Below are 24,623 nucleotides of genomic sequence, written 5' to 3'. Positions count from 1 at the left end.
TGGTCTTTGAAACTCTTCAGTTTAAGATGTGCTTCTGTGCAAAGTCACCTGGAGTTGGCACTTCTGTCTTGTCCTTGACCAGAGCTTACCCTGCAGCCACTGGGGGCGGGAGTGAGGCATTCAGGGGCTCTTGGGTACCTAGGATGCCTACCTGTGTTCCAGGTGGGTCCGTGGTTTTCTGTCATTTTTCCTGCAGTTCTTGACTGCTCTCCTTGTATGTTTTTACTTGCTCAGATGGTTTTTGCTTGTTCCTTTCTATCTCTGCACTTTCTTGTGCCTTTCATTTCCCTCTTCCTTTCTGCACATCTCAGGCCTTGGCTGCTGCACTTCCCAGCACTGTGCTTCCTGCTGTCCCTACCCCATGCGCCTCTGCAGGCCCAGCGAGTGTAGCCTTGTGCCATCTGCACGTGGCTTGACTTTATTTGAGGCCTCGTGGGTGATTCCCTAGCTGAGGCAAAGGCCCATTCTCGGCACATTCAGAAACTAGAGAACCAGTTTGGTACACCTCTGATAGGTTGTTCTCCAATTCCAGGAGCCGGGCCAAAAGAGCCTTCTTGACTCAGATGTGATTTTTCTGGAAAGATTTTTCTGAATATCTTCCAGGAGTTGGCTTTTGGATGCCAGCCTTGTGGGTTTTTTAAAAGGCAACTCTGGGGCTTCCCTGGTGGCACAGCGGTTAAGAATCTGCCTGCCAATGCAGGGGACACAGGTTGGAGCCCTGGTCCGGGAAGATCCCACATGCTTCGGAGCAACTAAGCCCGTGCACCACAACTACTGAGCCTGAGCTCTAGAGCCCGTGAGCCTCGACTACTGAAGCCCACATGCCTAGAGCCCATGCTCTGTAACAAAGAGAAGCCACCACAATGAGAAGCCTGCGCACCGCAACAAAGAGTAGCCGCTACTTGCCGCAACTAGAGAAAGCCCACACACAGCAATGAAGACCCAATGCAGCCAAAAATAAATAAAGAAATTTTTTTTTTTTTTTTTTTTAAAGGCAACTCTGTTGCTCTGGCCCTCTCTTCACAATCTGGCCATTTTCTAAACACCTGTTGCATTCCTTTTCTTTTTAATATTTATTTATTTATTTGGCTGCGCTGGGTCTTAGTTGCGGCAGGAGGGATCTTCTAGTTGCGGCATGTGGGATCTAGTTCCCTGACCAGGGATCAAAACTGGGCCCCCCGCATTGGGAGCACAGAGCCTTAGTCACTGGATCACCAGGGAAGTCCCAGCACTTGTTGCATTTCTGTATGGATATTTTTAAACTTTGGCTCAGTTTGTTGTTGATTCACTCAATGTCTTAAGGAGAGTGGAGCTCTAAGAATAAAATGGTAGTAAGCACTGGCTGCCTGCGCACATCAAGAAACTGGCCCAGGCCATGTCTCCTCGGGCAGTACAGACTTTAAGTCGCCCAGTCCTTCTTAACAGATGTTATTTCATTAAAAGCCCTGCCCTTGCCACAGCTTGAAGCCTTAGGCCTCTTCTAAGCGAGAATCAGAGGTGCTGAGTTCTCAGGCCACGTGGGTCTTCCGGTACTCCCAGCCCTCTTCTTGCATTTCTGTTCCAAGACTTGCTTCTCCACTCTCTGGTCCTCTCTGATGAATAGTGAACGGCCTCAGCTCCCTCACTCCTGTCTTTAATTCTGAGGGTCCCCTGATGGTCTCCTTTAGCTGGCGTTTATTCTGCCCTTGTCAGTTGTGGGTGACCTCTGATGGGCTCCTTATCTGATACTTGTTCTGTGTCTGCCACACACTGAGCCTGCAGTGGAGCAGCCCCTCAATCCTGGAGCTCCCCAGTTCCTCAATGAGCCCCAGGAACCTGATGCTTCCCAAGGACCAGATGCTCCGAGGAGATCAGGGGAGAGAAGAGGCCTAGCAAGAGAACAGCCACTCAGAAACACTTGTGGAGTGGAGACTGGCGCCCCTGGTGGTCTGTCTCTGGTCCCACCTCCCTGAAGCTGTACCCAGATCACAGGACCAGATGTTTCCATGGTGATGACATTCAACACTAAACTCTTGTTTCTGCATCACTTCCAGGTCCCCACACCCCATCCCTAATTCAATGCTCAGATGTCCAGGTGCAATGAGGCAGAACACAAAGAAGTGGGGTTTCAAGGGTCCTGGAGAAGGGGTGGCCAGGGTGCTTTTAACAGGAGGCAGAGGACTCTGAGTTCAGGGACCATGAGCCTACGGATCAAGGCTACTGAAGCATCTGAGAGATCAAGGATTTGGGATTTAAGGAGCTTAGACTTGGGAACATGGGTGGGAGACCCATGAGAGGGAGCCCAGAGGTTCATGAAGCCCTAAAAAGAAGAGATCTAGGACCAGCTAGTGGGGAGTCAGGGTGGGAAAGAGAACAGCTTGTCCTAAGAAAGGCCTTCTCCATCGTAGAGCAGTCCTAGAACAGGCCTCCCAGCCACTGGAGATGTCTGAGCACTCCTACAAGGGAATCGGTCCAGAGGGCTCAGACACTGAGTAGGGTGAGAAGGAGGCTCTTTGCAGCGACTGCCTCCTCTTTTCCCCACTGCCTGCTCCCAGAGGAAATCACTTCCGAGCAGGGCTTTTCCATCCCTGAGCTCTGCCAGGTCACAGTTCATCTCTGAGGTCCTGCCCTCTTCCCCTCATCTCTGTGTCTCCACATGTGTCTCTTGTTTGCAGAGGAGACTCTATCATCTGGTGTCACTTGACTCAAGATGTTTGGTAGTGCTTTTCATGGGCCTCGTGGCAACAGTCCTTCCTCAACCATTTATGTTGCCTTGACTTTTTCCATGTAGTGATCTCCAAAGTGATCCTTTGCTATATTCTTTTCCTCATCTCATCTTGAAGGTGAGTTTTTCCTAGACCAGATTTGCGCAGGACATTTGTGTCAGGGAGAATCAGGGCTGTGAGTATCAGGGCTGTGTCTGAGGCTTGCATAGATTTTGTGGGGATTCAAGTTTTTGTATGTAAACATGTGTTGCACCTTAAAAGAATAAATGTCATGTTATGTGTATGAGAGGTTATAAAGGCAGGGCATAAAGAGCACTAGGGGGCTTCCCTGGTGGCGCAGTGGTTGAGAATCCGCCTGCTGATGCAGGGGACACGGGTTCGTGCCCCGGTCCGGGAAGATCCCACATGCCGCAGAGCGGCTGGGCCCGTGAGCCATGGCCGCTGAGCCTGCGCGTCCAGAGCCTGTGCTTCGCAACGGGAGAGGCCACAACAGTGAGAGGCCCGCATATCACACACACACAAAAAAAAAAAAAAAAAAAAGAGCACTAGGAAGTAGGGCCAGTGTACTACTATGTCTCAGTGGAAGTAGACACACCCTCATGTTCAGACATCTGTGTGTGCCTAAGCCTGAGTCAGTAACTCAAGGGGGCAAACCATTGGCCCCGCATGTGGCCATATCCCCCTGACCCATCCGGGTGTTCACTTTGATCCTCAGTTTTAATGATTTCCTTGCTTTTCTTCGTAGTCTTACTCCCTTCATGCCATATCCTAAAAGGCCTGGCTTCACATGCTCTGTCCACTCTCTGTCCAGGGCCTTGTGCCTGTGTCTTACTTCCAGGAAATTAGGATTCAGCCTCAGCCAAGGGGCCAGTCTCTTCAGACAAGCCTATTTGGTATTGTCTTTCTTATGATCCAACACTAAACTCAGAAAAAACCAATGCTGTCACTGTGGTTTTACACCCACACCATCTTGATGCTTCCTGAATAAACAAATGCCCCAGAGGTTTTTGCCCCTTCACCTGTCACCTGACACAGCAGTCACGTGCAAGAGAACCTAGGAATAAGAGGCACGGTGCTATCTTTTACATTTAATTAGCTCCACATTTTTTATTAATGCAACATTGAAGAGCTGACCTGCTGACCTACTTATCCAGCCCACAGGGTAGGAAAACCTCTAAAATCTAAAAGTGAAGTTCAACCTTTAGGAGGTTAATTTTGTATATGCAGAACGTGCAGAGTATGAAAAACTGTTACATTAAAAAAACATTTAGAGTCTGTGCGCTTTACAGGGTCAGTCGGAAGGCTGGCTACGTCACGGGTGCTCATGTCCCTGGGGTCACCCTGAGAAGTAGTTCTGTATCAAACCTCACGAAAGGTTATTTCTTCTCTTCATCCTGATATTGCTGGTTACTATAATAATTTCACCAGGCCATTCAGTCTTGTCTTCAGCAGACGGCTTCTGCTTTCCTGCCACGCTTGCCTGAAGAACCATTTTAAGTTAAAAGCCAGAAGTTGCATGTCCAACAAAGGACCGTCTCAAAGCCAGGGTGGGAAGGACTGGATCGCATACTCAGCAAATGACACTACAAAAAAGACTCATGGGTACAGGATTCTTAGCATTAGCTAACATCACCTGTGAGACTGTCCCAGGGAACCGAGTGAGGGCTTCTAGGACTCTGAGCTCAGAACAGAAGCAAGCAAATCACCATGACTGTATGGCTGGGGCACTGACCTGTGTTTCGGGAATCCATGGAGATCGGCATGTTGCTGCATCGTGCGGTGGCCCTGCCTTGTCCTCGGGGTGAGGGGGAAGAGAGTCACATCTTCCGGCAACGCGCGCTCACACTGACTGATGAACTCCGTCAGTAGACAGTGGCGTGTCTGTGCGCTGGAAGGAAGGAAACAAAGGGAGTGATAGCTCAGGGTGCCCGCCTCCCAGCTCCCACCCGCACGGTGCGAAAACCGATGCCTGGCTCATGCCTGGGAGAGGTCTGCCGCTCCTGCTCCTCCGCTTCCGTCCTGCCTAAAAGGGGGTCTTGTCATCAAGAAGAAACCGTACGTTTTGAAGCAGTCCCTACTGTGGCCAGCCAGGACAGTTCACTTATTCCCGGCCCTCAGCCTGCCCTTTTCCCAGGGCCAGGCAGTGAGGCAGAGAAGACGTTTGAGAGCCAAAAACCAGTGAGGTGGACCTAGGAGCCAGCTGGGATCCAGGCCACAGAGGCCAAGTGTGTGGAACCTGAGTGAGGACCCCTGAGTTCATGCCCCAGCTCTGCCACAAGCTGGCTGTGACCTCGCTGCGTTTCTCTGCTTCCTATCTATAGAATAATGATGAGAGCCTCCTCCCTCAGCTTGTTATGAACCTTAAATGAATTAATATGTTCAAAGAACTTAGAAGAGCACAGCTTCGTGAGTGCCCATGGTGTTAGCTCTCATTTTCACTCGGAGACCTCGGGGAAGCTCGTTCCTTTGAGCTTTGGTGACCGCTGTCCATCTCAGCCCTGACCTGAACATCACATGAGATCATAGGTAAGAGCTTCGCCAAGGGCCACTTGACCATACAGGAGCAGGCTCCTGAAGTCATTATGGTAGTTTCTGTAGCTTCCCTAGAACAATGGCGTTCCCTTCCCCTGCAGCACTACGCTCCTGCCAGAGCCTCCTTGGGCCCCTCCCTGCTGCAGGACCTGATATTCCTGTCTCAGTTTTTTTTTTTTTTTTTAACATCTTTATTGGAGTATAATTGCTTTACAATGGTGTGTTAGTTTCTGCTTTACAACAAAGTGAATCAGTTATACATATACATATGTTCCCATATCTCTTCCCTCTTGCATCTCCCTCCCTCCCACCCTCCCTATCCCACCCCTCTAGGTGGTCACAAACCACCTAGCTGATCTCCCTGTGCTATGCGGCTGCTTCCCACTAGCTATCCACCCTACGTTTGGTTGTGTATATATGTCCATGCCACTCTCTCACTTCGTCACAGTTTACCCTTCCCCCTCCCCATATCCTCAAGTCCATGCTCTAGTAGGTCTGTGTTTTATTCCCGTCCTACCCCTAGTCTCTTCATGACATTTTTTTTGCAAATCAAAACTACAATGAGATATCATCTCACACCGGTCAGAATGGCCATCATCAAAAAATCTAGAAACAATAAATGCTGGAGAGGATGTGGAGAAAAGGGAACCCTCTTGCACTGCTGGTGGGAATGTGAATTGATACAGCCACTATGGAGAACAGTATGGAGGTTCCTTAAAAAACTACAAATAGAACTACCATATGACCCAACAATCCCACTACTGGGCATATACCCTGAGAAAACCATAATTCAAAGAGTCATGTACCAAAATGTTCATTGCAGCTCTATTTACAATAGCCAGGACATGGAAGCAACCTAAGTGTCCACTGACAGATGAATGGATAAAGAAGATGTGGCACATATATACAATGGAATATTACTCAGCCATAAAAAGAAATGAAACCGAGTTATTTGTAATGAGGTGGATGGACCTAGAATCTGTCATACAGAGTGAAGTAAGTCAGAAGGAAAAAAACAAATACCGTATGCTAACACATATATATGGAACCTGTCTCAGTTTTTGCCTCCAGTTCTTCAGGGCAGAATTTCTGCTTCCCCAGGAGCAGGGGGGGCGAGCAGACAGCCGTGGGTGAGCCTCACGCTGTGTTGTTAGCCCTGAGGGTAGTCTGGGCAACAGGACAGAAGTGGGTCCCAGTCCTTTGCTCAGGGAGCTATTTGCCTGGCACATTGCTAAGCATTCCTCATAACTGATGCCTGTATTAGAAGTGCTCTAGTGTCTATCACTTGGGAATTATAAAACAACAATGTCCTCTACTAACATTTACATTTTACTACACTGTGAAATAACATTTTAGTGAACATCCTTGTCAATAATTCGCTGTGCATGTCCTTGTTTCTTAGAATAAATTTTTAGTAATAGAAGTATTGAACTAGTGTGATAATTTTAATACATATAGCCAAATAAGACTTCCAAACAGGTTGCTACCAATTTACCCTCTTACCAGCAGCAAATTAGCATTCCTATTTCCTGAGCCCTTACTAAATGCATATTTCATAGTCTCTATCTCTATATCTCTATATATCATTGCCAGTTTCATAGATGAAAAATTATCTCTGTGAAGTATAAAAGTTCCTGTAAAAATACAGTAGCTCTACCTTTTTTCTTTTTAAAATTTATTTATTTAATTTATTTATTATTTTTGGCTGCATTGGGTCTTTGTTGCTGTGTGCAGGCTTTCTCTAGTTGCAGCAAGTGGGGGCTACTCTTCATTGTGGTGCACAGGCTTCTGATTGCAGTGGCTTCTCTTGTTGCGGAGCATAGGCTATAGGCCCGCGGGCTCAGTAGTTGTGGCTCACAGCCTCTAGAGCACAGGCTCAGTAGTTGTGGCACACAGGCTTTAGTTGCTCAGAAGTATGTGGGATCTTCCCAGACCAGGGCTCAAACCCATGTCCCCTAAATTGGCAGGTGGATCCTTAACCACTGTGCCACCAGGGAAGCCCAGTAGCTCTATTTTTAATGATCCAGCAATCCCACTCCTGGAAATATATCTGGAGAAAACCACAATTTGAAAAGATACATGCACCCCAATGTTCATTGCAGCACTATCTACAATAGCCAGGACATGGAAGTAACCTAAATGTCCATCAACAGAGGAATGGATAAAGACGTGATACATATATACAATGGAATATTACTCAGCCATAAAAAAGAACAAAATAATGCCGTTTGCAGCAACATGGATGGACCTAGAGATTGTCATACTGAGTGAAATAAGTCAGACAAAGAAAGACAAATATCATATGATATCACTTATGTGTGGAATCTAAAAAAAGGGTACAAATGAACTTATCTACAAAACAGAAATAGAGTCACAGATGTAGAAAATAAAGTAATGATTACTCGGGGGTAAGAGGAGGGAAGGATAAATTGGGAGACTGGGTTTGACATATACACATTACTATATATAAAATAGATAACTAATAAAGACCTACTGTATAGCACAGGGAACTCTACTCAATACTTTGTAATGGCCTATATGGGAAAAGAATCTAACAAAGAGTGGATATATGTATATGTATAACTGATTCCCTTTGCTGTACACCTGAAACTAACACAACATTGTAAATTGGTTGGCTATTGACAGAATGCTGTGTAACAAACAGCCAAAGTCTCCATGGTATATAAGACTTTGTTCCACATTCATGCACCCTGGGGTGGCTGGACCTCAGCCAATAAGGTGTGCTCAGGTCTGCTCCCTGGGTCTCTAATTCTCCTGAGACCAACGGGCAATCTGCATACACTCTTCTGCTGGCGATGGCAGAAACACATGAGAACAAGCTTCTGCTCACATCACAGCCACAGGAGTTACAGAACAAGTCACCTACCCCGCCCAATGTCAAGGGACAGAAAGTCCATGCTACTCACCATAATGTCATCTTGGCTGGAGGCCACTATTGCAGTAAAGTGAAGCATCCAGACCAGTAATTCCACCAGAGCTGTGAAGCTGAACACTACCTTACATGCTTATTTGTGGTATTTCTTCCTTCAGAGTATTACCTATTTGGGAGTGCCTTGGACCAGGGGTCAGGTTTAGATATAATGATCAGGGAAGGTAAGTCATGCAGCAAAAATGAGCTTGTAAAGCCAGGAGCACTTCAAGGGGCCAGTGTGAGCAGGAACAAGGAAGCGTGGGGTGGGGTAGGGCGTGGGCAGTTCATAGTGATGTGCGCCAAAATGTGGGGAGAGTTGTTTGGGATCCAGAGCAGCAACAGGGGGATCCCTTCTTAGGCTCTCGCAGTAGTTCAGAGCAGGAGCAGGGAGGCGGAGGGTAGCGATGGGATTTAAATGCAGACTAGGTAGAAAGAAATAGGGGTCAGGCCTGGGCCTCCAGGGCAGGGTACCTCCTTTACTGAAATGGGGAATACTGATGAATGATAATGCTTTTTTTTTTTTTTTTTTTTTTTGTGGTACGCGGGCCTCTCACTGTCTTGGCCTCTCCCATTGCGGAGCACAGGCTCCAGACGCGCAGGCTCAGCAGCCATGGCTCACGGGCCCAGCAGCTCCTTGGCATGTAGGATCTTCCCGGGCCGGGGCACAAACCCGTATCCCCTGCATCAGCAGGCGGACTCTCAACCACTGCACCACCAGGGAAGCCCTGATAATGCTTTTTGAGGCGTGGTGATCAGTAGTTCTATTTTGAACATGCTCAATTTGAGATAGTTATTAGACATCCAATCATGGATGTATATGAGGTAGTCGGCTGCTTAGCCTTGTGTCCAGAAAAACGGGCTGGAGACAGTGGTTTGGAGAGTCAGCACACAGAATTTAAAGCCATAACTTCACTTACAGGGATAAAGAGAAAAAGAGGAAGAGTCCAAGGGCTGAGCCAATGGCACTGCCATCACCCCAGGTGGCGGGAGGGGTGCCTCTTGAGAAAGAACCAAGGAATGCCACCTCAACACAAGTGGGGAAAGGGTGATAAATGGAATATTGCCTGCCACATCAGTAAACAAAGGATGTCACAGTCATCAGCGACTGCAGCACTCCAGTGTGAGCTGGTGAGCCCTGAGGAAACTCTGGAAGGAAAGAATACCTGCCACCTGGCAGCCATCAGACTGCAGCCACTCCCTAAAGTGAGCCCTGAGGAAACTCAGGATATGAAAACACAGGATCCTGGCCCCAGATAGCTGAGGTGCATATCAAAGATATGACTGCAGTGAGCCCAGACTCTCGCATCTTCCCATACCTAGAAAAGCACGAAATTCCTCAACTTGACATATCTGGGTTTCTTTGACTAACAATCCTCTTTTGACGTTCAGACTACCTGCCATTTGTTGCAAAACTCATATATAACCTGTCCCCGCCTCCTCGGAGCAGTTCTCTCAGGGTTACTTGAGATGCTGCCTCCCCGGCTTGAAGTCCTAAAACTTCCCACCGAATAAAACATAACTCTCGGGCTTCCCTGGTGGCGCAGTGGTTGAGAGTCCGTCTGCCGATGCAGGGGACGCCGGTTTGTGCCGCGGTCCGGGAAGATCCCACGTGCCGCGGAGCGGCTGGGCCCGTGAGCCATGGCCGCTGAGCCTGCGCGTCCGGAGCCTGTGCTCCGCAACGGGAGAGGCCACAACAGTGAGAGGCCCGCGTACCGCGAAAAAAAAAAAAAAAAAAAACACCTCTCAACTTTTAGGTGGTGAATAACTTTTTAGTCCACAAGGGCTTCAAGGAAGAGAGAAGGTGAGGTAAACTGTAAAGCTTGGAGATGTGGTGAGAGGGAGAGGGCTGAAACGGGGATTACTGGTGCTGGGCTTGGCTAGTTCAGCCTCTTAACCGCTGTAAGCAAGGCTCCAAGTCCACTTCTCCAAGAGGCTCTTCCTTCCCCGCATGGTCATGGATGGCGCCACAGCTCCTCACATCATTTAACGAGGACAAAACTCTCCCAGACCACACACACCCCAGTCCCAAATCTCCGGTCCTATGGTCAGAACTGGGCCAGGCTGCCCCCGTCCCTGACAAAGGGAAAGGCCCTCAGGAGGCTCTGTTCTCCGTGTACTTTGCTCAGAGAGCCCAACCAATGTTATTACAGCTTTGTTTTGGGGGACAAGGAGAGGCCAGGGTACCTATGAGAAGCTGACTGAACCAGAAGACACATGAGGCGGAGCCAAAATTTTCACAAACCAACAAGGAGGGGTGCAGGGGAGGGACGGGGCACTTTGAAGAATCTGTCTTCCCGCAATCTCAGCCCCTCACCTGCTCCTAGTGTACCTGTGCCTGTCTCCCCGCGTGAGGTGGCCAGGAAAGTCCAGCTCTCTCCACCCAGGCCGCTTAATGTCACCATGGGAACACCGTGGGCGGGGCTGCGAAGCGGTTATTGCGACGCTCCAGGATCGGAGCCTCGGATTGGCTGGTAGTGTGGGGGCGGGGCCAGCTGGGAGGGGTGGGGCTGAGAGGCCTGGAGGTGCCAGGTGGGCGGTGGCAGGGAAGGGACCTGTGGATCTAAGGCTCAGGTAAAAACCTCATTGATGGGGCCTTGCAAAGATAGAGGAAGATGAGACTTCCCTGGTGGCGCAGTGGTTAAGAATCCACCTGCCAATGCAGGGGACACAGGTTCAAGCCATGGTCTGGGAAGACCCTACAGGCCTCTAAGCCCCCGTGCCTAGAGCCCGTGCTCCGCAACAAGAGAAGCCACCGCTATGAGAAGCCCGTGCACCACAACGAAGAGTAGCCCCCGCTCTCTGCAACTAGAGAAAGCCCGCGTGCAGCAAAGAAGACCCAACGCAGCCAAAAAAAGAAAAAATGATAGAGGAAGATGTATATCCCTTCTTGCCACTTTATGGGGGCTGCACAGGGACTGAACAAAAATATCCTCCTGCTGGCCACTCCTAATCCGCCCACACTCCGCAAAGAAACTTTTTCTGTAGAACCCATGAAACAGCGAGAAGCAGAGAGCCAAAGACAACCACGGATATTGTTCATCTTTCTCTCAGCCTTCCCCAAAAGGACCAACAGCTGTTTGCCAGCATCAGTACTGTGCATTAGAGAGAGATAATAATACTTTTCAGGGATTACTGGACACTGGCTCTGAACTAATTTCTGAAGACCCACCATTCAGAGAATAGGGGCTAATGGAACACAGGTGATCCATGAAGATTTAGCTCAGGTCCACTCACAGAGGGTCCCTGATGCCACCCTATGGTTATTTGCCCAGTTTCAGAATTGGAATAGACATACTCAGCAACTGACAGGATCCTCACATTGCTTCTCTGATCTGTGGAGTGAGGCCTGTTATGGTAGGAAAGGCCAAGTGGAAGCTACTAGAACTGCCTCTACCTAGGAAAACAGTAAACCAAAAATGCTGTGTTTCTGGAAGAACGGACGTGAAGGATGCTGGAGTGATGATTCCCACCCACAGACCCATTCAACTCACTCATTTGGCCTATGCAAAAGACAGGTAGACCCTGGAGAATGATAGTGAACTTGGTTGTTCATTTTTTCCTGGAGGGAGAAATGGCCAGAGGTACAAGTCTGCTGACTCATGGGCCATGGCCAATGTTTGGTTGAATGCTCAAGGATTTAGAAGGAACACAATTGGAATATTGCTGACAGTGAAGTTTGGGGAAGAGGTATGTGGATAGACTTCTCTGAACAGGCAAAAAAAACCCACATTTTTGTCCTGTGTGAATGCTCACCAAAGGGTGACCTCAGCAGAGGAGAATTTTAATAATCAAGGGGATAGGATGATCCATTCTGTGGTTACCATTCAGCCTCTTTCCTCAGCCACCCCTGTCATCACCCAATAGGCTCATAAGCAAAGGGACCACAGTGGCAGGGATGGAGGTTATGTATGGGCTGAGCATCATAGACGTCCACTCACCAAGCCAACCTGGCTATGGCCACTGGTGAGCACCCAACTTGCCAGCAGCAGAGACCAATACTGACTCCCCAGTATGGCACCATTCCCCAAGTTGATTATGTTGGAGAGCTTCCATCATGAAAGGTATAGTACTTTGATCTCACTGGAATAGACACTTCACCTGGATATGGACTTTCCTTTCCAAAGAAGGTTCTAGCTGTTCCACTGTAGCAGTTGAAAGAGGGCCATGAATTCTTCGGAACTTCTCCCATACTGAAGTGGGGTCTGTGTGCCCTGCCCTTAAATCTGGGCAGGCTCTTTAACTGTTTTGACTAATAGAATGCAGAGGAAGTGATGCTAGGCCAACTTGGGTCTCAGGGTTTTATAAGCTTCCACTTTATGTCTCTCAGAACACTCAGCCTTGGGGTTCTCAGCTGGCAGGTAAGAATTCTTACTACCCTTCTGGAGAGACCATGTTGAGAGGCTCTGAAACCTCATAGAGAGGGAACTCACTGAGACCAGCTTCTGGCCTTCTCCACCAAAGCTCCAGGCATGTGAATGAAGCCATCATGGGCCCTCCAGATCACCCCAGCCACGAGCTGAAAACTGAGTAGCCCCAATGCACACTCACGGAGCAAGAGAAGTGGCCACCCTGGGAGTCCCCTGGCGGTCCAGTGGTTAGGACTTGGCCCTTTCACTCACGAGGCCCAGGTTTGATCCCTGGTCAGGGAAGTAAGATTCCACAAGCTGTACGTCATGGCCAACAAAAAGAGAGAGAGAAAGAGAAGTGGCCACCTGATAATCAAAGATGCCACTATGGATAACCAAAACAAACAGATTCTATGTTCACCACTGGCAGCAGAGTTGGAGATGGGGCTGCATTTTCCATGGTGCTGGGCTGGCAGAGAGAGAAATCAGCTCATGGGCAGAGGGCCTGCGATAGGAATAGAGTCTTCCTTTGTCCTCGTTCATGGCTGGAAACACAGATGAAAGAGAAGGTTTGTCCCCTCAAAGAGCTTACATAAAAATAGCCGACACTGATTACCACCTACCACCCATCACAAGTTCTTTAAACCTTCCTCCAAACACTGTGATGTGAGTAGCATTGTGAGCAGATGGGAAAAACGAGGCCCAGAAACATTAATTTATGCAAGGACACAGGTATTGATTGAACCAGAATTCAAACCCAACAGACAACCTGGCTCCAGAGTGCCCCCTCTCACTTTTCAGCCTTCACCTGCTTTAGGTGGGGATGAGGCCTGAAAAGGAAGAGACTGGGCAGGATGGGAAGGATTCAGGTGGGTTGACACAGAATGGAGAGAAAAGATGCTCGTAAACAGATGGACAGGCTGGCTGGAGAAAGTGGAAGAATCTAGCAAGGGAAGGGTTAGCATGGAATAGGAAGAGACAGGGGAAGGACAACCAATTTGAGATCAGACTGAACAGAGCACGGAGGCCCAGGAGGAAGGAAGGGCTATGTGGCTAGCAGAGAGATGCGGGAAGAGAGAAAAGGCCCTGACTCAGGGGCACCAAGCATAGTGAGCTGGCAGTCCTTGGGCTCAGGTTGGCCCCAGCCCCTCTGGGCACTCAGGCTCCTCAGATGGTGACTCCTCTCTCTGCCTGTTGGCCTCTTGGCATAAAGAATCCAAAGTCAATAGGGGGGACTTCCCTGGTGGCACAGTGCTTGAGAGTCCGCCTGCCAATGCAGGGGACATGGGTTCGATCCCTGGTCCAGGAAGATCTCACATACCACAGAGCAACAAAGCCCATGCGCCACAACTACTGAGCCTGTGCTCTAGGGCCCATGAGCCACAACTACTAAGCCCGTGTGCCACAACTACTGAAGCCTGCGTGCCTAGAGCCCGTGCTCCACGACAAGAGAAGCCACCACAATGAGAAGCCCGTGCACCCCGACGAAGAGTAGACCCCACTCACCACAACTAGAGAAAGCCCACGTGCAGCAACGAAGACCCAACAACGAAGACCCAATGCAGCCAAAAATAAATAGATAAATAAATTTTTTTTTTTAAGTCAATAAGGGACAGTCATGGCTTCACATTTGCTGATGAAGTCATCTTTCTCTGGAGCCAGGATCTCTAGGCTTCGGGGCCTAAAACTGAGATAGAAACTCTAAATCCCCCAAGTGGGCCCTTGAGAGCAAGGCCACACCTCCTTTTACCTCTTGGTCCTCTACCCATTGGGAGGTGACACAGCCTCATATAATGGGAGTGACTAAGGAGGATGGCACCCCACCCTTGCAGGATTAGTCTCTTACCTGATGCCTTAACCACCTTGTGAAAAGGCCGTTCCAGCCTACCTTTGGGCTGGCAGTTGCTGGGTATGGTAGATGATGGAACCAGTACATGGGGACTTGCTCACTGCCACACCCTTTTTTTGCTGTAAAGTAGGTTCCTTAGTCCAATTCCTTAGTTATGCAAAATCCCACATGACTTGATGGTTTAAATACTCTCTATGTCCTTGGAGAGTGGAGAAGGCAAACTCACACTCAATATGTGTTAGCTCCAGTCAAGATGGTCACTGTCCTCCAGAGTGGAGGGATCCAGAGTAATCAACCTGCCACCAAGTAGCTGGTTCATCTGCTCGAGGACCAGGGCAATACTGCAGGCTCAGTGTTATCCTCTGTTGCTGGCAGGCTGGACAGAGGGCCATGGTGGCAGCCAGGCCAGCCATGGTGACTGGGAGCCTGTGCTGTTGGATACATGTACACCTCACCCCTGCCACCATGGCTGCCTTGTTCACGTGCACATTGTGCCAGTGCTGGCTGATGCCGATGCATGAGCCTGCTGTCTACATGGCTCCTAAAGCTTCCTCCATGGGAATGTGACACTCGGACCTTCACACGCCAGCTGCAGCAGGTCTTCACTTTGCCTCATCTTCTTTGTCAGTTTCCTAGAGCTGCCAGAAAAAATTACCACAAACTTAGTGACTTAAAAGAACAGAAATTGGACTTCCCTGGTGGTGCAGTGGTTAAGAATCACTTGCTAATGCAGGGGACACGGGTTTGAGCCCTGGTCCAGGAAGATCCCACATGCCATGGAGCAACTAAGCCCATGTGCCACAACTACTGAGCCTGCGTTCCTAGAGCCCGTGCTCCGCAATAAGAGAAGCCACTGCAATGAGAAGCCCGTGTACCACAATGAAGAGTAGCCTCTGCTCAACAAAACTAGAGAAAGCCCATGCACAGCAACAAAGACCCAATGCAGACAAAAATAAATACATCTTAAAAAAAAAAAAGACTGCACACTTCCACTGCAGAGGGTGAGGGTTCGATCCCTAGTCGGGGAACTAAGATCCATCATGCCACACAGCGTGGCCAAAAAAAAAAAAAATACAAAAGACTGACCATGCCAGTCTTGGCAAGGATGTGGAGAAATTGGAATGTTATATGCTACTGGTGGAAGGTAAAATGGTGCAACCACTTTGGAACACAACTTGGTGCATTTTTATGAAGTTAATCATACACATACTCAGAGGGCAGACAGCAGAAGCAAGAAAAACGACAATCCTGCAGCCTGAGGAACAAAAACCACATTCACAGAAAGATAGACAAGATCAAAAGGCAGAGGGCTATGTACCAGATGAAGGAACAAGATAAAACCCCAGAAAAACAACTAAATGAAGTGGAGATAGGAAACCTTCCAGAAAAATAATTCAGAATTAGATAGTGAAGATGATCCAGGACCTCGGAAAAAGAATGGAGGCAAAGATAGAGAAGATGCAAGAAATGTTTAACAAATATCCAGAAGACTTAAAGAATAAACAAACAGAGATGAACAACACAATAACTGAAGTGAAAAATACACTAGAAGGAATCAATACCAGAATAACTGAGGCAGAAGAACGGATAAGTGACCTGGAAGACAGAATGGTGGAATTCACTGCTGCAGAACAGAATAAAGAAAAAAGAATGAAAAGAAATGAAGACACCCTAAGAGACCGCTGGGACAACATTAAATGCAACAACATTCGCCTTATAGGGGTCCCAGAAGGAGAAGAGAGAGAGAAAGGACCTGAGAAAATAGTTGAAGAGATTATAGTCCAAAACTTCCCTAACATGGGAAAGGAAATAGCCACTCAAGTCCAGGAAGTGCAGAGAGTCCCAAACAGGATAAACTCAAGGAGAAACATGCTGAGACACATAGTAATCAAATTGGCAAAAAAATAAAGACAAAGAAAAATTATTGAAAGCAGCAAGGGAAAAACAACAAATAACATACAAGGGAACTCCCATAAGGTTAACAGCTGATTTCTCAGCAGAAACTCTACAAGCCAGACGGGAGTGGCATAATATACTTAAAGTGCTGAAAGGGAAGAACTTACAACCAAGATTACTCTACCCAGCAAGGATCTCATTCAGATTCAATGGAGAAATCAAAAGCTTTACAGACAAGCAAAAGCTAAGAGAATTCAGCACCACCAAGCCAGCTCTACAACAAATGCTACAGGAACTTCTCTAAGTGGGAAACACAAGAGAAGAAAAGGACCTACAAAAACAAAGCCAAAACAATTAAGAAAATGGTAATAGGAACATACATATTGATAATTACCTTAAACGTGAATGGATTAAAAGCTCCAACCAAAAGACACAGGCTCCCTGAATGGATACAAAAACAAGACCTATCTATATGTTGTCTACAAGAGACCCACTTCAGACCTAGGGATACATACAGACTGAAAGTGAGGGGATGGAAAAAGATACTCCATGCAAATGGAAATCAAAAGAAAGTTGGAATAGCTATACTCATATCAGATAAAATAGACTTTAAAATAAAGAATGTTACAAGAAACAAGGAAGGACACTACATAATGATCAAGGGATCAATCCAAGAAAAAGATATAACAATTATAAATATATATGCACCCAACATAGGGGCAACTCAATACATAAGGCAACTGCTAACAGCTCTAAAATAGGAAATCAACAGTAACACAATAATAGTGGGGGACTTGAACACCTCAGTTACACCAATGGAAATCATCCAAACAGAAAATTACTAAGGAAACACAAGCTTTAAATGACACAATAGACCAGATAGATTTAATTGATATTTATAGGACATTCCACCCCAAAACAACAGATTACACTTTCTTCTCAAGTGCACACGAAACATTCTCCAGGATAGATCACATCTTGGGTCACAAATCAAGCCTCAGTAAATTTAAGAAATTTGAAATAATATCAAGCATCTTTTCTGACCACAATGCTATGAGATTAGGAATCAGTTACAGGGGAAAAAATGTAAAACACAAACACGTGGAGGCTAAACAATACGTTACTAAATAACCAAGAAATCACTGAAGAATTCAAAGAGGAAACCAAAAAATACCTAGAGACAAATGATGATGAAAACACAATGATCCAAAACCTATGGGATGCAGAAAAAGCAGTTCTAAGAGGGAAGTTTATAGCTATACAACCCTACCTCAAGAAACAAGAAAAATCTCATATAAACAATCTAACCTTACACCTAAAGGAACTAGAGAAAGAACAACAAGCAAAACCCAAAGTTAGTAGAAGGAAAGAAATCATAAAGATCAGAGCAGAAATAAATGAAATAGAAACAGAGAAAACAATAGCATAGATCAATAAAACTGGTTCTTTGAGAAGATAAACAAAATTGATAAACCATTAGCCAGGCTCATCAAGAAAAAGAGGGAGAGGACTCAATAAAATTAGAAATGAAAAAGGGGAAGTTAAAACAGACACCACAGAAATACAAAGCATCCTAAGAGACTACTACAAGCAACTCTATGCCAATAAAATGGACAACCTGGAAGAAATGGACAAATTCTTAGGAAGGTATAACCTTCCAAGACTGAACCAAGAAGAAATAAAAAATATGAACAGACCAACCACAAGTAATGAAATTGAAACTGTGATTAAAAATCTTCCAACAAACAAAAGTCCAGGACCAGATGGCCTCACAGGTGAATTCTATCAAACATTTACAGAAGAGCTAACACCCATCCTTCTCAAACTCTTGCAAAAAACTGCAGAGGAAGGAACACTCCCAAACTCATTCTATGAGGCCACCATCACCCTGATACCAAAACCAGACAAAGATACTACAAAAAAAAGAAAATTACAGACCAAAAATCAAAAAAATGCAAAAATCCTCAACAAAATACTAGCAAACAGAATCCAACAGCACATTAAAAGGATCATACACCATGATGAAGTGGGATTTATCCCAGGGATTCAGGATTCTTCAGCATATGCAAATCAATCAATGTGATACACCATATTAACAAATTGAAGAAGAAAAACCATATGATCAGGCTTCCCTGGTGGCACAGTGGTTGAGAGTCCACCTGCCGATGCAGGGGACACAGGTTCATGCCCCGGTCCGGGAAGATCCCACATGCTGCGGAGCAGCTAGGCCCATGAGCCATGGCTGCTGAGCCTGTGCGTCCAGAGCCTGTGCTCTGCAACAGGAGAGGCCACAACAGTGAGAGGCCCACATACCACAAAAACAAAACAAAACAAAACAAACAAAAAAACAAATGATCATCTCAATAGATGCAGGAAAAGCTTTTGACAAAATTCAACACGATTTATGATAAAAACTCCAGAAAGTGGGCATAGAGGGAACCTACCTCAACATAATAAAGGCCATATACAACAAACACACAGCAAATATCATTCTCAATGGTGAAAAACTAAAAGCATTTCCTCTAAGATCAGGAACAAGACAAGGATGTCCACTCTCACCACTATTATTCAACATAGTTTTGGAATTCCTAGCCATGGCAATCAGAGAAGAAAAAGAAATAAAAGGAATACAGATTGGAAAGAAGAAGTAAAACTGTCACTGTTTGCAGATGACATGATACTATACATAGAGAATACTAAAAATTCCGCCGAAAACTACTAGAGCTAATCAATGAATTTGGTAGAGTAGCAGGCTACAAAATTAATGCACAGAAATCTCTTGCATTCCTATATATTAATGATGAAAAATCTGAAAGAGAAACTAAGGAAACACTTCCATTTACCATTGCAACAAAAAGAATAAAATACCTAGGAATAAACCTACCTATGGAGACAAAAGACCTGTATGCAGAAAACTATAAGACACTGATGAAAGAAATTAAAGATGATACCAACAGATGGAGAGATATACCATGTTCTTGGATTGGAAGAATCAGTATTGTGAAAATGACTATGCTACCCAAAGCAATCCACAGTCTCAATGCAATCCCTATCAAACTACCAATGGCATTTTTTACAGAACTATAACAAAAAATCTTAAAATTTGTATGGAGACACAAAAGACCCCAAATAGCCAAAGCAGTCTTGAGGGAAAAAAACGGAGCTGGAGGACTCCAGGACTTCAGACTATACTGCAAAGCTACAGTAATCAAGACAATATGTTACTGGCACAAAACAGAAGTATGGAACAGGGTAGAAAGCCCAGAGATAAACCCATGCACCTATGGTCAACTAATCTATGACAAAGGAGGCAAGGATATACAATGGAGAAAAGACAGTCTCTTCAATAAGTGGTGCTGGGAAAACTGGACAGCTACACGTGAAAGAATGAAATTAGAACACTCCCTAATACCATACACAAAAATAAACTCAAAATGGGTAAGAGACCTAAATGTAAGGCCAGACACTGTAAAACTCTTAGAGGAAAACATTGGAAGAACACTCTTTGATATAAATCATAGCAAGATCTTTTTTGATCCACCTCCTAGAGTAATGGAAATAAAAACAAAAATAAACAAATGGGACCTAATGAAACTTAAAAGCTTTTGCAAAGCAAAGGAAACTACAAACAAGACAAAAAGACAACCCTCAGAATGGGAAAAAATATTTGCAAATGAATCAACAGACAAAGGATTAATCTCCAAATTATATAAACAGCTCATGCAGCTCAATATTAAAAAACAAACAACCCAATCCAAAAATGGGCAGAAGACCTAAATAGACATTTCTCCAAAGAGGACATATGGATGGCCGAGAAGCACATGAAAACTGCTCAACATCACTAATTATTAGAGAAATGCAAATCAAAACTACAATGAGGTATCACCTCACACCAGTTAGAATGGGCATCATCAGAAAATCTACAGGGCTTCCCTGGTGGCGCAGTGGTTAAGAGTCCGCCTGCCGATGCAGGTGACACGGGTTCGTGCCCCAGTCCGGGAGGATCCCACATGCCATGGAGCGGCTGGGCCCGTGAGCCATGGCCACTGAGCCTGCGTGTCTGGAGCCTGTGCTCCACAACAGGAGAGGCCACAACAGTGAGAGGCCTGTGTACCGTAAAAAAAAAAAAAAAGAAAGAAAGAAAAAGAAAATCTACAAACAACAATTACTGGAGAGGGTGTGGAGAAAAGGAAACCCTGTTGCACTGTTGGTGGGAATGTAAATTGATACAGCCACTATGGAGAACAGTATGGAGGTTCCTTAAACAACTAAAAATAGAATTACCATATGACCCAGCAATCCCACTACTGGACATATACCCAGACAAAACCATAATTCAAAAAGGCCATGCACCCCAATGTTCATTGCAGCACTATTTACTATAGCCAGGTCATGGAAGCAACCTAAATGCCCATCGACAGACCAAAAGATAAAAAAGATGTGGTACATCTATACAGTGGAATATTACTCAGCCATAAAAAGGAACGAAATTTGGTCATTTGTAGAAACGTGGATGAATCTAGAGACTGTCATACAGAGTGAAGTAAGTCAGAAAGAGAAAAACAAATATCACATATTAATGCATATATGTGGAACCTAGGAAAATGGTACAGATGAACCGGTTTGCAGGGCAGAAATTGAGACACAGAAGTAGAGAACAAACGTATGGACACCAAGGGGGGAAAGTGGCGGGGGTGGTGGTGGTGTGATGAATTGGGAGACTGGGATTGACATGTATACACTGATATGTATAAAATGGATGACTAATACGAACCTGCTGTATAAAAAAAAAGTCATACACATACTATATGCCTCAGTCATTCCATCCCTTAATATTTACTCAAGTTTAATGAAAACATACATCCACACGAGATTTATACACTAATATTGACAGGAGCTTTATTTGTAATAGCCAAAACCTAGAAACAACTCAAATGTCCATCAATGGAAGGACGGATAAATAAAATATGGCATATCCATGCAATGGAATCTTATTCAGCAATAAAGAGTGAACTATTGATACAGTAACATGGATGAATCTCAAAGTAATTATGCTGATGGAAAGAAGCCAAACAAAAGAGTATATATTATATGATTCCATCTAAATAAAATTCTAGAAAATGCAAACTAATCTATAGTGGCAGAAAGCACACCAGAGGTTGCCTGGGGAACTAACATTGGGAGGTAGGTGAAAAGGGAGAGATGGATTATAAGAGACCAAGGAAACTTTTGAGGTGATGGATATGTTCATTATCTTGATTGTGGTAATGATTTCATGGATATATACACATGACAAAACTCTCCAAATTTTACACTTTAAACTTGGGTAGTTTATTGTCTGTCAACTATCCCTCAATGAAGTTATAACAATAAAAGACTTCACTGATGTGAGACCCCCTGAATCTTTGTAGAATTCATCTCCACCTTTCTGGAATACAAGGCTTCCAACATACTTCTGCACTTCTTGTTCTTCTAGGCCAGTCAGCTGATGACACTGATGCTGTCAAACAGTGGATGAATGTGGGCTATGGAATGCCCAGATATTCCAGGTCCTTTGGCTCTATATCTTGATAGAGGGAGAATTAACATACCGCTGGGGCAACACTTTACATGTATGGTACCGTCCACTCCTAGTGACTGTCAGCTGTTCCTGGCCTTCCTTCCTGATACAGATAGGAAGGAGTGGATTTTGCCAGAAGTGCTATGAACTGTGTGCCTGAGAACACGGTAATCTGCTCCAGCAAAGATAATACATCTGGCACAAAAGCCACAGTTGGGCCACTACCTGGTTGAGTAGTGGTGGTCCACTGTCATCCTCCAAGATCTAGCTGGTTTTTGTAGCGGTCATTAAATGGGAATCAGATGGGAAGCACCAACCTGCATCTTTTTGGTCTTCTGGTAAGGTTTGGGGTTGGGGGAAGCAGATTTCAGAGATTTCCACTTGGACTCCCCCAACTATGATAGCACATAACCCACAGTGGGCCAAGGGACCAATGTGATTGTTCTCCAAGTATCAGATATGTCTATTCCAATCATGCGTTCGGCACCTGGGAGAATGATCTCCGGCGGGTCCTTGGACACAGTGGACCTACTGGAAGCCAGACTTAGGCCAGGACTCTATTTATCATCTAGCTCTCAAATGCACCCAACAAAAACAGGGGGCCACAGTGATGTTTTGAGTCCCCAGGTATCAATGTTAACTTGGACTCTGTGTGCAACAGTCCTTGAAATGTTTAGATTCCCTTTCACCCAGTGGATGGTAACTCAAGTAAACAACCATAGGTGTTTGGGGGAAGAACAGGGGAATCACTACTACACACCCTGCCGTGGGGTCACAGGGTCCTTCCTACTGGAGACTCAACCTCTCCTTTGGGCACTGGGGTCCAGGAAGGAGACTTAGTGAGTTGGCTCGCCTCAGCCTCATGCTTATTCATCTCTGATTTCTGTTGATTGTGTAGATTAAGCAGTAACTTCACTGGCTGCCCATCTGTGTTGGCCCTGGGGATGACTTGCTGCGTCAATCACCTGCATCACTCTCTGCAGTTCGGGTCTCCCTGGCTGCCACGCTGATTATCATCATAATTGAGCCCACCTTTCCTCTGAAGTTTGAGCACACCCCCCTGGTTTCTATGACGTCGAGCCCTCCTGCTGGTGAGTAGAAAGAACCGCTCTAGCACGGCCACTTCACTTCTTCCACTGTCTTCCACAGCACTCTGGCATCTCCACTGCTTCCTCCAAGCTTCCAGGAGCTACAAGGAGCGTGTTGGCACCATCTCTTGGGTCCTTCCAGGATACTACATCCTCTATCATGGAAGAGTGCTCTCACATTAACAAACTTTGCCTGATACAACTTTAGGTTCTGCCCCCTCCCCATCTGGACCCAGCACTCTCAGAACCCCACCACATACTCTCCCAGTCACCTTGGCCAAGTCCTGTAAGCTCTCCAGAGCTTGGTCGTTTTCCTTTCTTACCAAGCCTAACTCTTCTTCAACCAAGTTTAGTTGAGTCTCAATTCAAGTTCTTGGTGGTGTTGCCAGGAGGGGGGAGGGATGGAGCCTGAGGGGAGGGGAGGCACTTCTGCAGTTGCAGAGGGTTCGTGGAAATCTGAATACAACTGTCTGCTCAGATGTCCCCATGCTAAGCCTCAGGGAACTTCTGTCCCAACACAGGGAGGGAAACTTGCCAAGGCTGAGAGTTCTGTGTCTGCTCCAGCTCTAATTAAGCCCTGGGCCCGATTCTCACCATTTTCAGCCCTCTAGCAGCAGGAAATAGAGTCTCTTTCAACACAGCCTGGAAGGCCACCTGACTTTGACACTTCACTATCCTGTTCGTTGGTGATGAGTCATGCTTAGCTTTTCATTGTCTTTTCCCAGTCAATGGTCTCAATAGCAATCCAGTTTCAGACCTTATAATTAGTCCTTCCCCAGAACCTCTCAGAAACCTGAGATATTGTGTCCCTAGTGCATTTTTTCCCCATTCCAATTCACCTCCTGTGAAAGCGTTAACAAGTTCACCTCTTCCCAGCATGCCAGGGGCATCAATACACCCCCAGCCCCCAGCACCAGTGATTGGTGGTGGGGGGGGGGTGTCATCAGGCAGCCAGTTGGCAATGAAGCTCCAGAATCCCATGTAGGGTCAGCTTCCTTGACCCACCCTGGAGCCAACTGCCTTAGGTCAGGGTCCCTGGGGAAAAGACCAAACTGGCCACGTGCATGCAGGAAGTTTATTGGCAAGTGTCCTTGGGAACAGTACCTGTGGGACAGGGATGAAAGCAGGATGGGCAGAGGAGGAGTGGCCCAGGACGCCTTTGCACCAGTGGCCTGGGTCAAGCCCACAGAGCTCTGGAGCTGGGCTGGCTGCTCAGGGATGCCCTGCCTTAAGGCAAGGGAGGCTTTACTCTCCTGCATTGCCAAGTCACTGGAGGTGGGCTGCCCCAAGGGAGGGGACATGGCTTTGGCCAAAGGCAGTTCCTGGAGGGGGACTCAGCTGAGAGTCAGCAGCAGTCACTATTCCCAGTAGCTGGGGCCACGAGTGCCTCTGTCCTGAGGGGATCTAACCGTGCATCCAAGCCTCTACTGGCAGTCCCAGTTTCGGACACACACAGCAGTGAGTGGTAGCTTACAGTGAACAGCATCTTGAAGTGAGACCTTAGTTACCTGACCGGGGATCAAACCCTGCTTGCGGTGGTGAGAGCACCAAATCCTAACCACTGGACCACAGGGACCAGTGGCTAGAGTGTGGGTCCTGGGTCCTTGTCTGCCTTGAAAAGAAAAAATTCTGACAAGGAGATGGAAGGCAGAGAGGAAAGTAAAGCATTTATTAGAAAAGCAGAGTACATGTGGACAGGCGCATGGGCAAGCTCA

General features: G+C 46.4%; 1 protein-coding gene across 7 annotated transcripts in view; it reads right to left on the bottom strand.

Annotated features, from left to right (window-relative positions):
* Positions 1-24,623, bottom strand: part of HNRNPF (heterogeneous nuclear ribonucleoprotein F) — an 85,279-nt gene that overhangs the window by 8,603 nt on the left and 52,053 nt on the right. For 2 of the 7 annotated variants that reach the window (XR_010838986.1, XR_010838987.1), the window contains exons 7-8: positions 14,362-15,002; positions 4,438-4,593 (exon numbers count right to left, since the gene is read on the bottom strand). The gene's annotated coding sequence lies outside the window, so the exon portion shown is untranslated. Of the gene's footprint in view, positions 1-3,250; positions 4,594-14,361; positions 15,003-24,623 lie in introns of those variants that run through there. The other 5 variants (XR_010838988.1, XR_010838984.1, XR_010838983.1 and 2 more) reach the window with 5 other exon arrangements.

Source organism: Kogia breviceps, chromosome 2 (assembly GCF_026419965.1).
Source record: "Kogia breviceps isolate mKogBre1 chromosome 2, mKogBre1 haplotype 1, whole genome shotgun sequence".
Taxonomy (NCBI): domain Eukaryota; kingdom Metazoa; phylum Chordata; class Mammalia; order Artiodactyla; family Physeteridae; genus Kogia; species Kogia breviceps.
The sequence above is the reverse complement of the archived record's forward strand: the minus strand, read 5'-3'. Positions and strand labels throughout refer to the sequence as shown.